This window comes from Musca autumnalis, unplaced genomic scaffold, assembly GCF_047663935.1.
Source record: "Musca autumnalis isolate F117 unplaced genomic scaffold, ASM4766393v1 scaffold_2, whole genome shotgun sequence".
NCBI classification, from domain to species: domain Eukaryota; kingdom Metazoa; phylum Arthropoda; class Insecta; order Diptera; family Muscidae; genus Musca; species Musca autumnalis.
The window spans coordinates 200,549,516-200,569,624 of NW_027411755.1; the positions used below are offsets into that span (position 1 = coordinate 200,549,516).

The 20,109-nt window shown below is 36.3% G+C and overlaps 1 protein-coding gene across 4 annotated transcripts in view; it reads left to right on the forward strand.

The window, feature by feature from the left end:
- The window catches only part of Nos (Nitric oxide synthase), a 437,755-nt gene that overhangs the window by 398,008 nt on the left and 19,638 nt on the right, over window positions 1-20,109 (forward strand). The window lies entirely within an intron of this gene.

Below are 20,109 nucleotides of genomic sequence, written 5' to 3' on the forward strand. Positions count from 1 at the left end.
ATAAGTCAACAAATAAATACAAATTCACAGCAGAGCCCGGTTTCCCCGGCTGACCTCTCCAACAAACACCTAATGTTGCCGACGCCTTAGCGCTCTAAGCCACTGTCAACCTCTATAAAACTTCCGAACTGGAAGGCATTACAATTGCTGAAATAATGCCATATGGAGTTTTTATACCCTCAGCATTTATGCTAACGAGGGTATATACACTTTCATACGGGAAAAAGGTGCCTCATCGAAATGATGGTTTTAGACCCCAAGTATGTTTGGACGAAGTGTGTTTCAGACAATTTACAGTTGATTTAGCCATGTCCGTCCGTCTGTCTGGCTGGAGCGCACGATAACTCTCGAACGGATCAACCGATTCGGTCCAAAAATTGGCTTTCGTAATATTTTGTCCAAACTTAGTTTAAGTTCGAAGATGGGTTATATTGGTCCACTCCTTCCGGTACCTCCCCCCACAAAAGTTCGAAAATTTGTGCGCACGATAACTCTTGAAGGGAGTAAACGATTTGGTCCATACTTTGCATATCCTGAAATTCTTACCAGACTTAGATGAGGTTCTAATATGGACTCAATCAGTCCACTCCCTCGGGTACCTCCCACACAAAATTTAGGAAAAGTGCAGTTTAGGACCTGCTTTCGAATCGCTTTGTTTTTTGTTTTAGCAACTTGTATTCGCTGCCCCCCATACGAAGGTAAAAGTTTCATCAGGGACAAGTCCATACTTCCTAGAAAATAGCCTTAAAGGTTCAAAAAACCCCTATGACACCGTGTGTAGTGGTTGGAGCGCAAGATAACTCTCGAACGGATCTGCCGATTGGGTCCGAAATTTGGCCCTCGTAATATTTTGTGCAAACTTAGTTTAAGTTCGAAGATAGCCATATCGGTTCACTCCTTCAAGTACCTCCCCCAAAAAGTTAGAAAATGTTCGGAAAAATTGTGCGCACGATAACTCTGGGTGGGAGTGACCGATTTGGTCCATACTTTGCACATCCTAATATATTTACCAGATATAGATCAGGTTCGAATATGAATTCCCACACAAAATTTCGGATAAATTCACTTTAAGACCTACCCTCGTATCAATTTGATTTTTATTGAAGCAATTTGCTTTCGCTGCCTCAATTACGATAGCAAAAGTTATTTCGGGGGCAAGTCCATACTTCTTGAGGAAAAAGCCCGAAACCTGTAAAAAAACCCTATACCACCATATGTAGTGGTTGGAGAGCTCAAACCGAATACTGCGCCGTCCACACTTTGGATATCGTAATATTTCTTCGAATATTAGATGAAATTCGAAAGTGGTGCTTATAGGTCCACTCCTTCCGGTACCTCCCCCACAAAAGTTAGAAAATATTTTCTAAAATGGTACGCGCGATATCTCATAAACGCAACAACCGATTTGGACCAAACTTTGGATCTATAAATATTTTGCCCAAACTTAGTTTATGTTCAAATTTGGGCCCAATGGGTCCAATCCTTGGGCTACCACCCACACAAATGTTCAACATTTTTGTGTGGTTAAGGGTCTGTTCGAGGATCCTTTAGAAATTTTCACCGAAGTTTTCTTAGTGGTCCTGTTTACAGCGATATTATGTTTTTCGTAGGCAATTATGGTACAAAAGCCCTATATATCGAAATACGCCCCAAATTTGTGAGCTTTAATCCAACCCAAAATTGTTTTTTTTTTTTTTTTTTGGGAAAAAAGTGTTTCACTCCACATAGGCTGAGAGTATATCTCTGTCGGCAAAGCCGACTGATACTTTTTTACTTGTTTGGATTAAAATCGCCTAGAATAATTTTAATGCCATGCGCTCGTAAAATATATCTTTGGTCTGTTCGTCCTTGTCTTCAGTGGAAGCATGAGCGCAAATAAAGCTGATGTTGAAGAATTTTGCATTTAATCGAATTGTAGCGAGTCTTTCATTCTCTGGGGTGAAGCTTTTAACCTCCGACTACAAATCTGCAACCAAACTCATCTACGTATTTCCTGTATGGCATTAATGTCGGCCCTGTACTCTTCAAGTACACTGCAACTACTCTATGGTCCTTAAAACGTTTGCGGGGTTCGTCAACTTTTGAGGGGTTTGTTTTTTTTTTTCTTTCGTTTTTTTTCATAGTATCCTGCTTTTTCTAGCGGAGGGTCACTAACCCGATGCCAAAACCCAAGTTTTTAACGTTCTTATGGGTGAACGCGCGGCACATGTTAGCTCGCTACCTTTAACGGGTGTTAAGGGCAGCTCCCCAGGTGACCACCACGTGGAGGTCAGATGAAAGAGGGACCAAGATAAATCCTGGGTTTTGCATGTTAAAGCCGGTCAGGACCGTTCCTTGGTATCTTTCATCCCCTACGTCACCCGCTAATAAGACAACAAATAAATACAAATTCACTGCAGAGCCCGGTTGCCCCTGCTGAGGTTTGAACCTGGGACCTTTCCAACAAACAGACAATATTGCCGGCGTCTTAGCGCTCTAAGCCACTGAAATTCTATCAAACTTCCGAACTGGAAGGCATTACAATTCATGAAGGAAAAACATATAACACTAGGTTATACTACCTGCTGAAATAAAGCCATATGGAGTTTTTTAGTATTTGTTTTAAATGGTGCCGGTTAGATTTTTATAGTTTGATGTTTTTGGGCATGTGGGATAGGCCGTTTTGGCGCTGAGCTCCTCATATATACCTTAAAGGACAATCTTGAACTTTTGTGAGGGAGGTACCAGAATAAGTTTTCCAATATATGTAGACCTTCTTGGAACTTGGTAGAGATTAGAAGAAATTTTACGATGTGTAAAGTTTCGGCCAAATTGGATACTCAAATTGTCTGAAACGGATTTTGTGCAAACATACTTGGGGTCTGTAACCATGAGCGACATTTTTGATCATAGCAAAGAGTAACTACCCTCGTTAGACCAATGACTGAGGTAAATAAAAAGGTTGGTGCCCATATTTATCGCTTTTACTAAATTTACATATTAACATACATTACTAAACCCCAGCCTCAGTAAAGTTATTCTTTTCTCTACTGCTCTCGTTACTGTGTAAACATTATCGATGGCAATCGAATTTCACAAGAGGAGGATTTGCATAATACAAATTTAAACATTGTTATTGGAAACTAATTTTCATGTTTAACACAATAAGTATTAAATTAGTTTTACGAAACTAACTATAAATATTTTGTGGCCAATCATTGGTAATTTGTAAGCCAGCCGAACGAAACTACAACAGCAACAACACAGCAACTGGGAGGAAGTGTTGATGCTGTTACTCTTCTGGGAAAATCGAACAAATTAGCCAAATGGCAAACTTGGCAATTGGCAAATTATCGTTATCCTTTGAAAGAGGCAAACAACAGCTCAATCTGTTGTTATTGTTGTTATTACTGTTGCTGGCGTTGTTTTGCAAAAGGTAGTAATTAGTAGTTGTTGCAAATTAAGATATAACAATATTGGCTTACCGAAATATTTTACCAGACATCAGCCATGAGAATCAAAGCACAAGGATTTACCAGTTGTTGGCAGAATGAAAGGAAAAATTAATTAAGTTGAATGTGGAGTGGAATTTTAGTTTCAATTGGATTTAATAAATACTTTGAGATATTTGGAAATTTTCTCTACATAGCTTAGTTTGCAGTCAAAAGAGCAGTATATAGAATTTCAAGAGGTCTTGTGTGTCCGAAAAAGAAATTTTAATAACACAATGGCAAAGGAAAATATTATAGTTTGCTTTAAAAGGAAAGGATGCAATAAAATGAAAATGAAAATTGAGAGATGGTTTTTTAGTAGAAACATAGAAGTTAGCAATTAGGTACTTGGATGTACGATGAATACGGTGACATTTGTAATCGTAAATAATTCATATTGTTGAATGTATTTGGGAATTTCTGTGTGAAATTGTACACATTTTCAAAAAGGGTTTTTTGATTTTTTTTCTTTTTACTAAAGGTTGCAGAGATATCGCACCTTAAAAAATCGAATTCTGTAAAAATTATATGCAAAGAAATACAAATAACTTGCTTAATTTTGGTCCAAATAGAAAAAAACATTTTTTTTTGTATTTTTATCAGCTATCTAATAACAAATACACCTTTTTATACCCTCAGCCTTTAGGCTGGAAAGGGTATATGAAGAAAAGACAAAATTTTTTAGTTTTCCATAAAAAAAATATTAAAATTTTTTTTTTAAGCTACATGAAAGATTTTTGGTACATAGATTGGGGAAAAAATGTCATTCTTAAATCTGTTCGTGATACTAATTTTGGTTGTTGCGCGCAAAAGTTATGGCGGTTTCAATTCTGATAAAAAGAAAAAAATCTTTAAAAGACTCTAATCAATATATTGAGAAACTCTCTTAATTAGGGGCTCCCTACATACTATATGTTTACTGAGGTCCCATAACTTTAGTGAAAAAGTTGTACATTTTCGCGGCAATTAGGAAAGCATTCAAAACAATTGGTAGTTTACAACTTGTTCTAATAAAATTCAAGCTGTTTATGCATCTGAAAAATATATAAAAAATATGTACGTAATTTAAACATCGCGAAGATTCAAATGAAACCAAAAATATACAAATCCGTTTAGCGGTTTGCATATTATAGCAAAAAACCAAAAATATATTGAGGAAATTTATAAAATTTTTGTAAGAGAAAATATTTATTAAAATTTATTTTGTGAGTTAGTTGAACAAAATGTAAGAAAAATAGGTCGGAGTTTTTCTTCTATTTTAGTTAAATTCCACGCAATAAATCACATTTTTTATTCTAATCACTTCTCGAAAACACGCTAACATCTAGCAGAAGATATGGATATCTTTCAAATAAATGTTGGGTTCCTTTAAATGGGGTATAATCTTGAAATAAAATTGTATCGGGTAATGTTCATTTTGAAATGCGTGTAAATCGCGAAATCCTCAAAATCACTTGATGCGCATGCGGTTTACCAATACAGCGAATTCTTCTCTTTTAATTTGTACACATTTGCCAGGATTTACTTTGGCCGCTAAGATGTACCATCGTCTGCAGTTTAGTGTGCAACAAACTGTATTACGCTTATATTTTGCAGAAAGTGCATACACTTTTTATGCGCATCCGATTTCACTATCAACCGTGAAAAAATACATCGATCTAAACATATTTCAATAAAATCCATCAAGAACCATGGATGTAGCATCACACAGTATTTTTTGGATAAGTCGGATACAGCTCCCATGCCACTAAATTTTTCAAACCGCTGTTTTCGCACAAACGCGAGTGATGATTCACTTTCTTCATTGAAATGGAAACGATCCACATAAAACGCGAATTAGTCAGCGATATTTTGAAAAACATTTTTCGCAAATTTTTCAATTTTTGCAGTAGCCATTTCCGCCGTTCTAGTAGATGGATTTTTACGATCTGTGATTCATATGATCCGGATCGTCGAAAAACTAAAATATCGCGGGGTACCAGCACACTCAAAACGATATTGTAAATACTGTACCCAAAAAATAGGTTTTTTAGAAAAAATATCGCACTAAATTTTGGCCTTTGGCAGTAGATTACTCTGCTGCTGTGTGGGCTACATACTTAATATACATATCAGATTATGCGAAATCGCGAGTTCTTTAGTCCTATAATTGGTTTTTCGAAATATCCGAATGCGCGTCCCAGTTACATAAAAAATACAAAAAACACCTGGAATCCGGCTTCAAAATGTCAGCAACCATAAAAGGTGGATGCAGTGGAAATTTTGGAAAGTGATACATTAGAAGTGTAATCTTCATTTTGTATTCTCCAACTTTTACTTTGGACAGATGTCCGTCATTTGAATGGTTTAATCAGAAATCGAATAGCATTGTAAAAAACCTGTTTAGCTTCAACGTGTTTTACCTATGTTTTTTCCCATACGCGGTCGTAACTACCACGTAAATTAAATTTTTTTACTAAATTTTTGAGCTTTGTACAAAAACATCTAAATTAATCCAGCAATAGTCATAGTTACTGGTAAACTACAATAGTTCGCGTATTATAATAGTGCAAACCTTGGCTTCATGGAAACTAAAAAAATTTGACTTTTCCTCATATACACTTTCATACGGGCAAAATGTGCCTCATCGAAATAATGGTTTTAGACCCCAAGTATGTTTGGACGAAATGTGTTTCAGACAATTTGGAGTTGTTTTAGCAATGTCCGTCCGTCTGTCTGTCCGTCTGTCTGGCTGGCTGTTGCGCACGATAACTCTCGAACGCAGCAACCGATTCGGTTCAAAATTTGGCTTTCGTAATATTTTGCCCAAACTTAGTTTAAGTTCGAAGATGAGTTATATCGGTCCACTCCTTCCGGTACCTCCCCCACAAAAGTTCGAAAATGTTCGGAAAATTTGTGCGCACGATAACTCTTGAAGGGAGTGACCGATTTGGCCCACACTTTGTACATCGTGAAAGTTCTACCAGACTTAGATGAAGTTTAAATATGGACTCAATCGGCCTACTCCTTCGGGTACCTCCCACACAAAATTTCGGATAAGTTCAGTTTAGGACCTGCTCGCGAATCGCTATGATTTTTGTTGCAACAACTTGTATTCACTTACCCCCATATGACGCTACAAGTTTCATCAGGGGCAAGTCCATACTTCCTGATAAAATGGCCAGAAAGGTGCAAAAAGCCACTATGGCACCCTGTGTAGTGATTGGAGCGCAAGGTAACTCTCGAACGGATCTGCCGATTCGATCCAAAATGTGGCGTTCGTAATATTTTGTGCAAACTTAGTTTAAGTTCGGAGATAAGCCATATCGGTCCGCTCCTTCGGGTACCTACCCCACACAAATTCAAAAATGTTCGGAACATTTTTTCGCACTGTAACTCTTGAAGGGAGTGGACGAGTGACTTTACACATCCTAATATATCTGCCAGATATAGCTCAGGTTCGAATATGGACTATATTTGTCCACTACTTCGGGTACCTATCACACAAAACTACGGATAACTTCATTATAAGACCTGCTCTCGAATCACTTTGATTTTTGTTGAAGCAACTTGCATTCGCTGCCTCATTTACGACGGTACTTTTTGAGAAAACAGCCCGAAAGGTGTAAAAACCCCGTATGGCACCATATGTAGTGGCTGCAGAGCACGAAAACTCTCGAACTGATCAACCGATTTCGTCCAAAATTTCGGCCTTTAGACAAGTCCATGCTTTCTGGCATACTGGTCCAAAAGTTATACGATGACCTACTGAAATGACTAGTGTTCGCGATTAAAAAGGCCACAAAATAGTGAAAAGACCCTATATATGTACATTCGATCTGACCGTAGATGAAAGTTTCAATTCACATAGGCTGAGGGTATATCTCTGTCGGCAAAACCGTCTGATATTTTTTTACTTGTTCAGGTGTATTTCAAAACATTCGAGTTGTAATTCATAACATTTCAATTGTAATTCGATTATTCCATTTGTAGTACAAAACATTTTGATTGTAATTCAAGAATTCCATTTATAATTCATATTATTCGATTTTAATTCGAATTATTCGATTTGAAGTTCGAATTACTCCATTTGCTATTCCGTTTATTTCATTTGTAATTCGAACTATTCTATTTGTAATTCGAATTATTCTATTTATAATTCGATTAATTCCATTTGAAATTCGTAATATTTATTTTGTAATTCGAATTTTTCCATTTGTAATTCGTATTATTTGATTTGTAATTCGAATTATTCCATTTGAAGTTCGAATTACTCCATTTGCTATTCCGTTTATTTCATTTGTAATTCGAACTATTCTATTTGTAATTCCAATTATTCCATTTGAAATTCGTAATATTTCTTTTGTAATTCGAATTATTCCATTTGTAATTCGTATTATTTGATTTATAATTCGAATTATTCCATTTGAAATTCGAATTACTCCATTTGCTATTCCGTTTATTTCATTTGTAATTCGAATTATTCTATTTGCAATTCGAATTATTCCATTTGTAATTCGATTTATTCCATTTGAAATTCGCAATATTTCTTTTGGATTTCAAATTATTTTATTTGCAATTCAAAACAAAAAAAAAATAAATAAAAACAAGTAAAAAAGTATCAGTCGGCTTTGCCGACAGAGGTATACCCTCAGCATGTGTATATTGAAACAATTTTTTCCCAAAATACGTATGTATTTAGGGGGTTTTAAAAAATTTGGGCGTTTGAACCGACAAAAATGTTGATTGGGATTAAAGATCAAAAGTTTTGCGGAGGAGATACTAAAAGAAATGGATCGACATTGACCATTATGGAAGTGGATCTCCAGCCACAACATATGGTGTCATAGGGGGTTTTTACACTCTTCGGGCTGTTTGCTCAAGAAGTATGGACTTGCCCCTAAAAAAATGTTACCATCGTAATTGAGGCAGCGAATGCAAGTTGCTTCAACAAAAATCAAAGTGATTCGATATCAGGTCTTAAATTTAACTTATCCGAAATTTTGTGTGGGGGGTACCGGATGGAGTGGACAAATATAGTCCATATTTGAACCTGATCTATATCTGGCAAATATATTAGGATGTGTAAAGTATAGACCAATTCAGCCACTCCCTTCAAGAGTTACCGTACGAACAATTTTTCCGAACATTTTTGAACTTTTGTGGGGGAGGTACCTGAAGGAGTGGACCGATATGGCTTATCTTCAAACTTAAAATATGTTTGGACAAAATATTGCTAAGGCCAAATTTTGGACCGAATCGGCAGATCCGTTAGAGAGTTATATTGCGCTCCAACCACCTCACACGTTGTCATAGGGGTTGGTTTTGCAACTTTCAACCTATTTTCTCAGGAAGTGTGGACATGCCCCTGATGAAACTTGTACCGTCGTATGGAGTGCAGTGAATACAAGTTGCTAAAACAAAAATCAAAGCGATTCGAGAGATGGCCCTAAACTGAACTTTTCCGAAAATTGAGTCCATATTAAAACCTTATTTAAGTCTGGTACACGTTTCACGATGGGCAAAGTATGGACCAAATCGGTTACTCCCTTCAACAGTTATCGTGCGCACAAATTTTCCGAACATTTTCGAACTTTTGTGGGGGAGGTACCGGAAGGAGTGGAGCGATATAGCCCATCTTCGAACTTAAGCTAAGTTTGGGTAAAATATTACGAAAGCCAAAATTTGAACCGAATCGGTTTATCCGTTCGAGAGTTATCGTGCGCTCCAGCCAGCCAGACAGACAGACGGACGGACATTGCTCAATCGACTCCCTCGTTAGCATAAATGCTGAGGGTATAAAAATGTCAAGAAAGTCGAAGAGTAAAATCATTGATAAAAATTGATTTTGAATATTAAATCGCGAAAATTGCATCCAAGCCCACTGTGCAAAATTGTTTTTCTATTTTTTATTAGAAAGCTGATAAATAGACAACGGATTTTTGCTAATTTTTGAAATTTCAAGCAATTGTAACTACGTTATTATAGAGAATTGTATAGTTCCAAAGACATAAATTCGATGTTATATTATATATAATACGTACATAGCTCCAGCTTCATTATAATTTTCAAAAATATGCAAAAATACCATGTCTACTGATAAACAAGTAAGAAAGTATCAGTCAGCTGAGCCGACAGAGATATACCCTCAGCCACGTACCCGAAGAAAAAAAGTTAACACAATACTTCTGTAGGTTTTTTAGCTGTTGGGAAAATTTTCCAGGATGGAAAGGGCAGCAAAAAACTACATGTTGCAACAAAATTCAGAATGATCCAAGACGAGTGCATTTTTTCCAAACTTTGGGTAGGGTGTACCCATAGGAGTGATCCGACGTAGTACATATTCGGACCTAATACAAATCTGTAGGAAATATTTTTTTTCTTTATTAGTCTATGGATATTTTCCTTACAGACTATATAATTAAATATGTTGTACTTAATTTTCTGAATTTAAATATATTACAATTTTACTTTTCAATTTACAAAGTTTGAGCTAAATCGATTTCTCTCTTAAAGGGTTATTTTACACATTAGCCAGTTTAGGTGGTGCCGGTAGGATTTTCTGGACCTTTTTGGGTCATTATCTCAGGAAGTATGGACTTTCCCACGAAAAAAATTACAACGTCGTAACAGGGGCCGCAAGTGCAACCTGCTGCGTTACAAATTAATAAGATCAGAGAGGAGTTGTTAATCTATACTTTTTCCAAATTTTGTGTGGGAGGTACTCAAATGAGTGGACCGATATAGTCCATATTAGAACTCGATCTATGCCTGAAAGTAATATTACCAATAGCAAAGTTTGGCTCAATTCGGTTATTCCCTCCTAGAGTTATCATGCCCACAATCTTGGCGAAAAATTTTGAACCTTTGTGGGGGAGGTACTGGAAGGAGTGGAACGATGTGGTCTATCTTCGAATTTAAAATAAGTTTGGACAAAATATTGAAAGACCCAAAATTTTAACCAAATATGTTGATCCGTTCGAGAGTTATCGTGCACTCCAACTACGACACATGGTATTATATGGGTTGTTTGCAGTTTTCGTGCTGATTTCTGAGGATATATGGACTTGCTCCTGAAAAAAATTATATCGTCGTAATGGGGGTAGTGAATACAAGTGGCTGCAACAAAAATCAAAGCGATTGGAGAGCAGGCCTTAAACTGCACTTAAGCAAAATTTTGTGTGGGAGGTACCCGAAAGAGTGAACCAATAGGGTCCATATTGGAACCTCATCTATGTCTGGTAGAAATGTCACGATGTGCAAACTATGGACTAATTCGGTTACTCCCTTCAAGAGTTATCGTGCGGACAATTTTTCCGAACATTTTTGAACTTTTGTGGGGGAGGTACCTGAAGGAGTGGACCGATATGGCCCATCTTCGAACTTAAATCAAATCTGGACAAAATATTTCGATACCCAAAATTTGAACCGATTCGAATGATCCGTTCGAGAGTTATCGTGCGCACCAGCCAGCCAGACAGACAGACGGACGGACAGACAGACAGACGGACGGACATTGCTAGATCGACTCAAAATTGTCTGAAACGGATATCGTACAAACATACTTGGGGTCTAAAACCATTATTTCGATGAGGCACATTTTTGGCCGTATCAAAGTGTAAATACCCTCTTTAGCCTAAAGGCTGAGGGTATAAAAATTCAAAAATACCAAAAAATATTTTTTTCTATTTGGGCCAATATTAAAGAAGTTATGAATATTTCATTGCATATAGTTTTTACAGAATTCGATTTTCTCAAGGCGGAACCGTTTGCCAAAAAATTTAAAAATATACTGAAATGCTTTGCTGATAAGCTGCAAGCATCATCACAGCAAAAAACCAGTAAGGAAAGGATCATAGTCGGGCGGGGCCGACTATATGATACCCTACACCACTGTGAATATGTAAAATATAGGAGATATGTATCAATTTGAACTGATTTATATACATATATATACACATCCCAAATTTCATCAAAATTAGACAGAGCGGGCGAAAATATACATAGGAGCTATATCCAAATCTGAACCGATTTCGATATAAGTTGTTACACTTATTTCTAGACTAAATTCAGTCACACATTCCAAATTTCATCAAAATTGCATGTAAATAGCGTGTTTTCAGCAAATACGTCAAATCGGCCGAAAATATATTTGGGAGCTATAACCAAATATGAACCGATTTCGATGTAGTTTGGGACATTTATTTTGAGACCGAATTCAGTTACACATTCAAAATTTCATCAAAATCGGACGTATATAGCGTGTTTGGTGCAGCAAATACGCCAAATCGGCGGAAAAATATATGGGAGCTATATCCAAATCTGAACCGATTTCGATATAATTTGGTACATTTATTTATAGACCTAATAAATTTAAATGTCAAATTATAGCTACATCGGTCTGAAAATGTAGCTACAAACGTCAAAACACCGCAAATCGGGGGTACCGTTATATGGGGGCTATACCAAAACGTGGACCTATGTCCACAAGTTTGGTTATATAAGTTTATTGACACTTTAGAACCCTAAGTGTCAAAATATAGCTAAATCGGTCTGAAAATGTAGCTAAAACTGTCAAAATACCGTAAATCGGGGGGTACCGTTATATGGGGGCTATACCGAAACGTGGACCTATGTCCACAACTTTTGTTATATAAGTTTATTGACATTTAAGAACACTAAATGTCAAATTATAGCTACATCGGTCTGAAAATGTAGCTAAAAACGTCAAAACACCGTAAATCGGGGGGCACCGTTATATGGGGGCTATACCAAAACGGGGACCTATGTCCACAACTTTTGTTATATAAGTTTATTGAAACTTAAGAACCCTAAATGTTAAATTATAGCTACATCGGTCTGAAAATGTAGCTAAAAACGTCAAAATACCGTAAATTGGGGGGTACTGTTATATGGGGGCTATACCAAAACGTGGACCTATGTCCACAACTTTTGTTATATATGTTTATTGACACTTAAGAACCCTAAATGTCAAATTATAGCCAAATCGGTTTGAAAATGTAGCTAAAACTGTCAAAATACCGTAAATCGGGGGGTACCGTTATATGGGGGCTATGCCGAAACGTGGACCTATGTCCACAACTTTTGTTATATAAGTTTATTGACATTTAAGAACACTAAATGTCAAATTATAGCTACATCGGTCTGAAAATGTAGCTAAAAACGTCAAAATACCGCAAATCGGGGGGTACCGTTATATGGGGGCTATACCAAAACGTGGACCTATGTCCACAAGTTTTTTTATATATGTTTATTGACACTTAAGAACCCTAAATGTCAAATTATAGCCAAATCGGTCTGAAAATGTAGCTAAAGCTGTCAAAATACCGTAAATCGGGGGGTACCGTTATATGGGGGCTATGCCGAAACGTGGACCTATGTCCACAACTTTTGTTATATAAGTTTATTGACATTTAAGAACACTAAATGTCAAATTATAGCTACATCGGTCTGAAAATGTAGCTAAAAACGTCAAAATACCGCAAATCGGGGGGTACCGTTATATGGGGGCTATACCAAAACGTGGACCTATGTCCACAAGTTTTGTTATATATGTTTATTGACACTTAAGAACCCTAAATGTCAAATTATAGCCAAATCGGTCTGAAAATGTAGCTGAAAACGTCAAAATACCGTAAATCGGGGGGTACCGTTATATGGGGGCTATACCAAAACGTGGACCGATATATCCCATCTTCGAACTTGATCTTCCGACGGCTAAAAAAATGGTATTCCCCAATTTTCAGCGAAATCGGTCAACAAATGCGACCTGTATGTTGCGAACGGACGGACGGACGGACGGACGGACATGCATAAATCGACTCAGAAAGTGATTCTATGTATATCCCTAGAAGGAACTATGGGTCTATCTCGCTTCCTTTTGTATGTTACATACAAATGCACTAACACATAATACCCCTTACCACATAGTGGTGTAGGGTATAATAAAGGAAATCAAAAACCACGTTTTTTTGAGAAGTGTCAGATTTCACTCAGAAATCCCCATATCTAAATATTTAATGAGCATAATTATTAAAACAAAAAGTATAGACTGTTTTTAAGATTTGAACAAATGTTAAATTTCCCTTTACATTTTGTATTTAGAGTCAACATTAATACCATGTCGTCTCCGGCTATATTTAGGAGCATACATTACAAGTTATTTTATTAGAAAATGTTACAACATTTGTTGTATTAAACGTTTTTTAGTTCTTTTATTAATACAACTTAAGGATTTCTTATAAGAAATAAATAAATAAACAATAAAACAAGTGTCCTTCACCGTAAATGTGTGCCAAACAAGGACTCGGCCTCTTGTTCATCCTAAGAGTCTCTTTCTTTTTGTAGAGCAAAAGACACTGATTAAAAACATAATCATATTTTTTCTCCTCTTTCTTGTTGATGAGTATGAATTAAACAAAATAAGAAAGATAACAAAAACTAAACGAACAATGCACAAAAACCTTGATGACAATTTTCATATTTTTTGCCTCTTGTCTGTCTTCTTTGAATTTAGTTTTTTATTGTTTATACAATAAATATAGCTTCTTAAGTTTGCTTTAAAAATGGAACAGGTACACTCAGAGAAGTGATGAAAAGAGTCCAATGACGAAACGCCCAGCTTGTATTGGGAGCATATGATAAAAAGATTGGAGGAAAGGGGGACGAATCATTCGGTTTCTCTAGTTCAGCGTTCAGAGTTTTTGGTAGCTAAGAGAACTTTTATACATATATACCTGCTCACCGAATGCCCGAAATCAGATCAAATTTTCCATCAGAAGCGACTGTGAGCGTAATGAGCTTCGACTTACGAACCCTGAAGATCCAAGAGGCAGATAACTTACTTTTGAACTCAACAGGCTACTAGGCGAACATAAGCGGAAAAAGTGGATAGACGACCTGAAGCAATGCAACATTGGTACAGGATTGATTGATTAAAATGTGGACAACGGTTAAGGAACTCTCGAATCCGCAAAAGAAAAATGATAGAACAGTTGTTACTTTCAGCGTGGTGAACATTTCTGGAGAAAGAAATAACCATTTCTCGGAAAATATAACAGATATTGTGTTCATTGTTTTTTTTTTAGATAGGTAGGATTGTTCTCTTTAAAACCCGTTTCAAAGAATTGCCGTTTCGTTTACACAAAGTGAGCTATTTTATTTTTTCTCAGGTACCAAGTTCTATGAAATTCCAAATTTAATGGACGTAGACGTGACGTAGATAATAAATGTCATCATTCCACTTTTATCGACAACTTACCACCATAAAGACTGCCCGCTTTTATGGTAACTACTGCATAGGCATTGGTAACCACCGTGATGCAGTGATAAACACGTCCTCGTTTCACTCAGATGGTCTGCGGTTCAAGCCCTGACCAGAACATCAAAATTTTCGGCGTTGAAAATCCCCTCAGTGTAATGTCGGCTTACATGTCCTTAGTATTTCAGCCATGAAAAACTTTACTAAAAAGTGGTATCGTAAGATACGCAAGTCGGCGATAAGACGCAGGTTCAACATTATTGAGCCAATATTAATTGGGTTGCATTTTGGGAGTATTGTGGAAACTATGTATGTATGTATTCCACTTTCATCCGTCCACTCAATGCCAAATAGTACTCATTTTAGTACCATTTAGTACTTTTCGTTTATATTTGTATACATTTCCAAATCACCTTCTTACAGCAAATCACCTCCTTACAAACAAAATATCTCAACAGGATATCTCATTAGCATAACAATTTTGAAGATTTTAACTTTATTTGTTCGCATAATACCAAATGGTACACTTTTAGAACCTTTTAGTACTTGGAGTAAACTTATTGTTCTAATTTCCAAAACCCTTGAATACAAATATCTTGCACTCCGTCCGTGTCCCAATTTTCCGCTCAAAATTTAAGCTCTACTCGTTCGCCTATTACTAAAGCATAGATGAACAAGATGAGCCCTCGCCTTTACGTTTTCGTACAATTCGCCATACAAATTCTCTCTTCGTGTTCACCATTGTACTAATGGTACAATTTATTGTGCATTTTAGTACATTTCTCTCACGAACACACCTACACTTCAATAAAAACCTCACTTAGAATTTGAAGATTCTATATTTTGGCTCGACGTTGATTACCAGTAAGTCACACAAATGGTACAAATTTTAGTGCATTTAAGCATTTTTCGTAACCCTTCTCCTTCGAATTTTCAAAAACCTAGCCAAATCGACAACCTACGCCCCAAGACTAACCCTCACCCAAATTTTCAAGATCCTGGCTTCCGCGGTTTTGCCTGGGAATTGATTTTCAGTCAGACATCATTACTCAGGTATTAAGATAAGAATTTGAGGCAGTCATGAAAATAGGAGTGAATGAGATACGAGAATATATTTTATTAATATTTAGAGAACCGCGACAACATATTGAGATAATAAGTGGTTGCAGTAAAAAAATACCAAAATAGCAATCGTATGATATAGAAAAAAGTAAAAAACGCATTTTTTAAGATACGAGCTTGAGGAAGTAAGGCATCGTCATGTCAGTGATTTGTTATAGTCCCACATTACGGTACCTGCAGATTTTAAAGCAAACTCTTTATTCAAAATCGATATAGTTCTTTCACCAGAGAAATATGAAAATATCCGGCGCTAAATCCATTGCCACATTGTTCACCACATGAACGGCTAAAAACGAGGCTCTCACTAAACGTATTGGTCGATGGTGCCCTGATTCCGACCACTAACAATCCCATTGGGTGTAATGTTCGATAGGATGTTTAAATCGTTCGCGCAAAACACTGTTATTTGCAATTAAATCAGAAGTATTCCAAGGTCCTCAAGTCGCTGGCCGGCATAATAATTATAATTGTTCCACAATCATCCCAGAAGGTTCGTTGGAGACTTCTCTCAAATCAATTAGTGCATCCCTAATCATATTGGCTCAATGATATGGCTCCTATTTTTTTATTGCCGAGTCCGAAGGGCGTGTCTTAAGACACGACTTGTAGAGAAATTTTTCATGGCTCAAATACTCAGAAATTGTCGGCAACATTACACTGAGGGGTATTTGCCACCGTTGAAAATGAGATGTTGTCTGACCTGCGAACCGAACCATTGGCGTGCAAAGCGGGGTTATGCCTTTTTGAAAATGTTTTCTCAAAAATTATTTCCTGTAGCAGGAATGAATAAACGTTTGCCAATTAATTACTAAAATAATGTTTATTCTATTAAAGTATTAAAAATTTCCACGCACAATTTTTTTTTTTAATAGTCAAGAACCTTTTTTTTGAAAAAAACATCTTATTGCACGAATAAATGACCTTTTGCGTAGTATTGACTATAATATTTTTTATTCCATTTAAATATTGAGAATATGTCCCGCACAAATCACATTGATATGATATATGAAATAAATTTGTGTATGATATAAAGTGATATATATGTGGATTTCTAAGTTAAATCGGAAAATTTTTTCAAAAAGGGGTTTTTCATTTCCTTTATTTTTTGCTGTGGCGATGCTGCTCTTCAGCAAAACATTTTAGTATACTTAACCCTCAGCCTTTAGGTTAACGAGGGTATCTATATACACTTTGATACGACCAAAAATGTGCCTCCTCGAAATAACGGTTTTAGACCCCAAGTATGTTTTGACAAAATTCGTTTCAGACAATTGGGAGTAGATTTAGCCATGGCCGTCCCATCCGCCTGTCTGTCTGGCTGGTGCGCACGATAGCTCTCGAACGGATCAACCAATTCGAACCAAATTTTGCACTTCGTAATATTTTGCCCAAACTTAGTTTGAGTTCGAAGATGGACCATATTAGTCCACTCCTTCAGATACTTGCCCCACAAAAGTACGAAAATGTTCTGACAAATTGTGGGCACGATAACTCTTGAAGGGAGTGACCGATTTGGTCCAAACTTTGCATCTCGTCAAAATTCTACCAGACATAGTTCAAGTTTGAATATTGACCAAATTGTCAACTCCTTCGGGTACCTCCCACACAAAATTTCGGAAAAGTTCAGTTAAAGACCTCCTCTCGAATCGTTTAGATTTTATTGTAACAACTTGTATTTTCTGCCCCCATTGCGACGGTACAATTTTTTTCGGGGGGAAGTCCATGCCTCTTTAGAAAATTACCCGAAAGCTGTAAAAACATACTAAGGCACCATGTGTAGTGGGTGCAGCGCACGACAACTCTCCAACGGAAAAACCAATTCGACTTAAAATTTGGCAGTCCTATTATTTTACGCAAACATAAATCAAGTTCTAAGATGGGTCATATCGGTCCACTTCTTTGGGTACTTCCCCACAACAGATTAAAACTGTTCAATAAAATGGTGAGCACGATAACTCTCGAAGGCAGTAACCGATTTGATCCATAATTTGCACATCGTGATATTTCTAGAAGACATATATCAGGATATTATATGGAATCTACATATATGTCAACTCCTTCGATACCACGGAAAGTGCAGTTTTGGACCTCCTCTCAAGCCTCCTATTACGTTCTTTATACCCTCCACCATAGGATGGGGGTATATTAAGTTTGTCACTACGTTTGTAACTACTCGAAATAATCATTGTAGACCCCACAAAGTATATATATACTTGATCAGCGTGCAATTCTACACCGATATAGGCATGTCCGTCCGTCTGTCCGTCTGTGGAAATCACTCTAGCGTCCGAACGAATTGACGTAGGTTTATGAAACTTTGGGAAAATATATTATATGTACGTAGGACTTTTGGTATTGAAAGCGGGCTATGTAGGTCCACGCTTTCGTATAGCCCCCATACAAAATGACGCGTGACGCGTCGTCGTTTTAAGGAATTTTTAAGATATTTGTCCCATTTTACCACCGAATTGGTTGTAATTTGGTACTTTGTGTCTCCAGAGGTCAGAAAACATTCCTACCAAAGTTGGGTTATATAGGTCCACGTTTTGGTATAGCCCCCATATAAGGCACCATATAAAGTACGCGTCATTTTAATATATTTTGCATGTATTAGACCCATTTGACCACCGAATTACTTGTAATTTGGTACTTTTTGTCTTCAGAGGCCAGAAAACATTCCTACCAAAGTTGGGTTATATAGGTCCACGTTTTGGTATAGCCCCCACATAAGGCCCCTTATAAAGTACGCGTCATTTTAATATATTTTGAATGTATCAGACCCATTTGACCAAAGAATCGGTTGTAACTTTGTATTTGTATTTCCAGAGGCTAAGAAAAATTTCTACCATAAAATGTTTATATAGGTCCACGTGTTGATATAGCCCCCATAATACGATATCTCCCGATTTTTGATATTATGAAGGTTTTATTCTCATTATCACACCGAGATGACTGAAATTTGGTATTTAGTCTTCTTTAGGCTTATAAAACTTTCCCCCACAAATTGGTAGGTATTGGTGCACGCCATCATATAGCCCCCATAGAACGGTACCTTCCGAATTTCGGTTTTTTGAAGGTTGTGGTAACATTAATTCACCGAAATGTTTCCTGATATAATGGTCCAAAGGTGTGCGCGATATCTATCAAGAGGAATGTCGCCCAAAATAAGACCCACTTCCAAAATGGACTATGTCGGTCCATTCATTTAGGTACAGGCTGTGGATATATCTCTGTCGACTGATACTTTTACTTGTTTGAGATTATTTTTGACTAACGGTTCCAGAGGTATCGCGCCTTGAAAAAGTCGAATTCTGTAAAAACTATATGCAAAAAAATACTCATATCTTTAATATGGGTCCAATTTATTTTTTTGTATTTTTGTTGTTTTATCAGCTATTTATTAAAAAATACAAAAAAAATTGCTCAGTGGGCTTGGATGCAATTTTCGCGGTTTAATATTTAAAATCAATTTTTAACAAAGATTGTGCTCTTCGATTTTCTTAAAATGTTTTCGTATTAAACTACGATAAATTACAAAAATTGTATATCCTATGTCCATATGTATATGATGAGGGTCATGGTAGAACAAATAAGGTAAAGTAAATACTACAACAAATACAACTCAACAACCGGCATATGTAAACAAAACAAGGAAATGTCTATAAATTATTGGAATTAAAAAAAAAACTAATATTTTTCACATTTGATTGAATATTTTGAAAAACGTCAATAAAAATTTGTTACATTTTCAATTTGAATGTTTTCATATCATTCCACTTAATTGATAATTTCTCGCAGAATGTATAATTGTCGCAAAAATATTTTGGGTCGCTAAAAATTCACTGAAAAAGTAGAAACTGTTTCAAACTTTTGTTTTTTAAATCCAAAGAGCGCATGTTTATTAGGGTTTTATTTTTTTCAAATTTAACAAAATACCACCCATATTAGCAAATGTTGTACCGCCTTTATAAACGGTGTTTTAGTGTGCGGTACGTCGTTCGGAATTGGAGGACGTTACATATCATTGATATGAAAAAGTTTTCATGGGAAATAGTTTTTTTTTTCTGAATGATATATATTTTCCTAAAAAAAATATATATCCCTACTATACATTGAACATAGAAATAAATATGTAAAATTTCGTATGGAATTCGACACCAACATTATAGGTCAGTTCAGTCAACTGGGTATTTCTGTTACCTTATATTGTTCTACCATGGATGAGGGTATTTGGTTGTCGACAGAACTGACTGATTA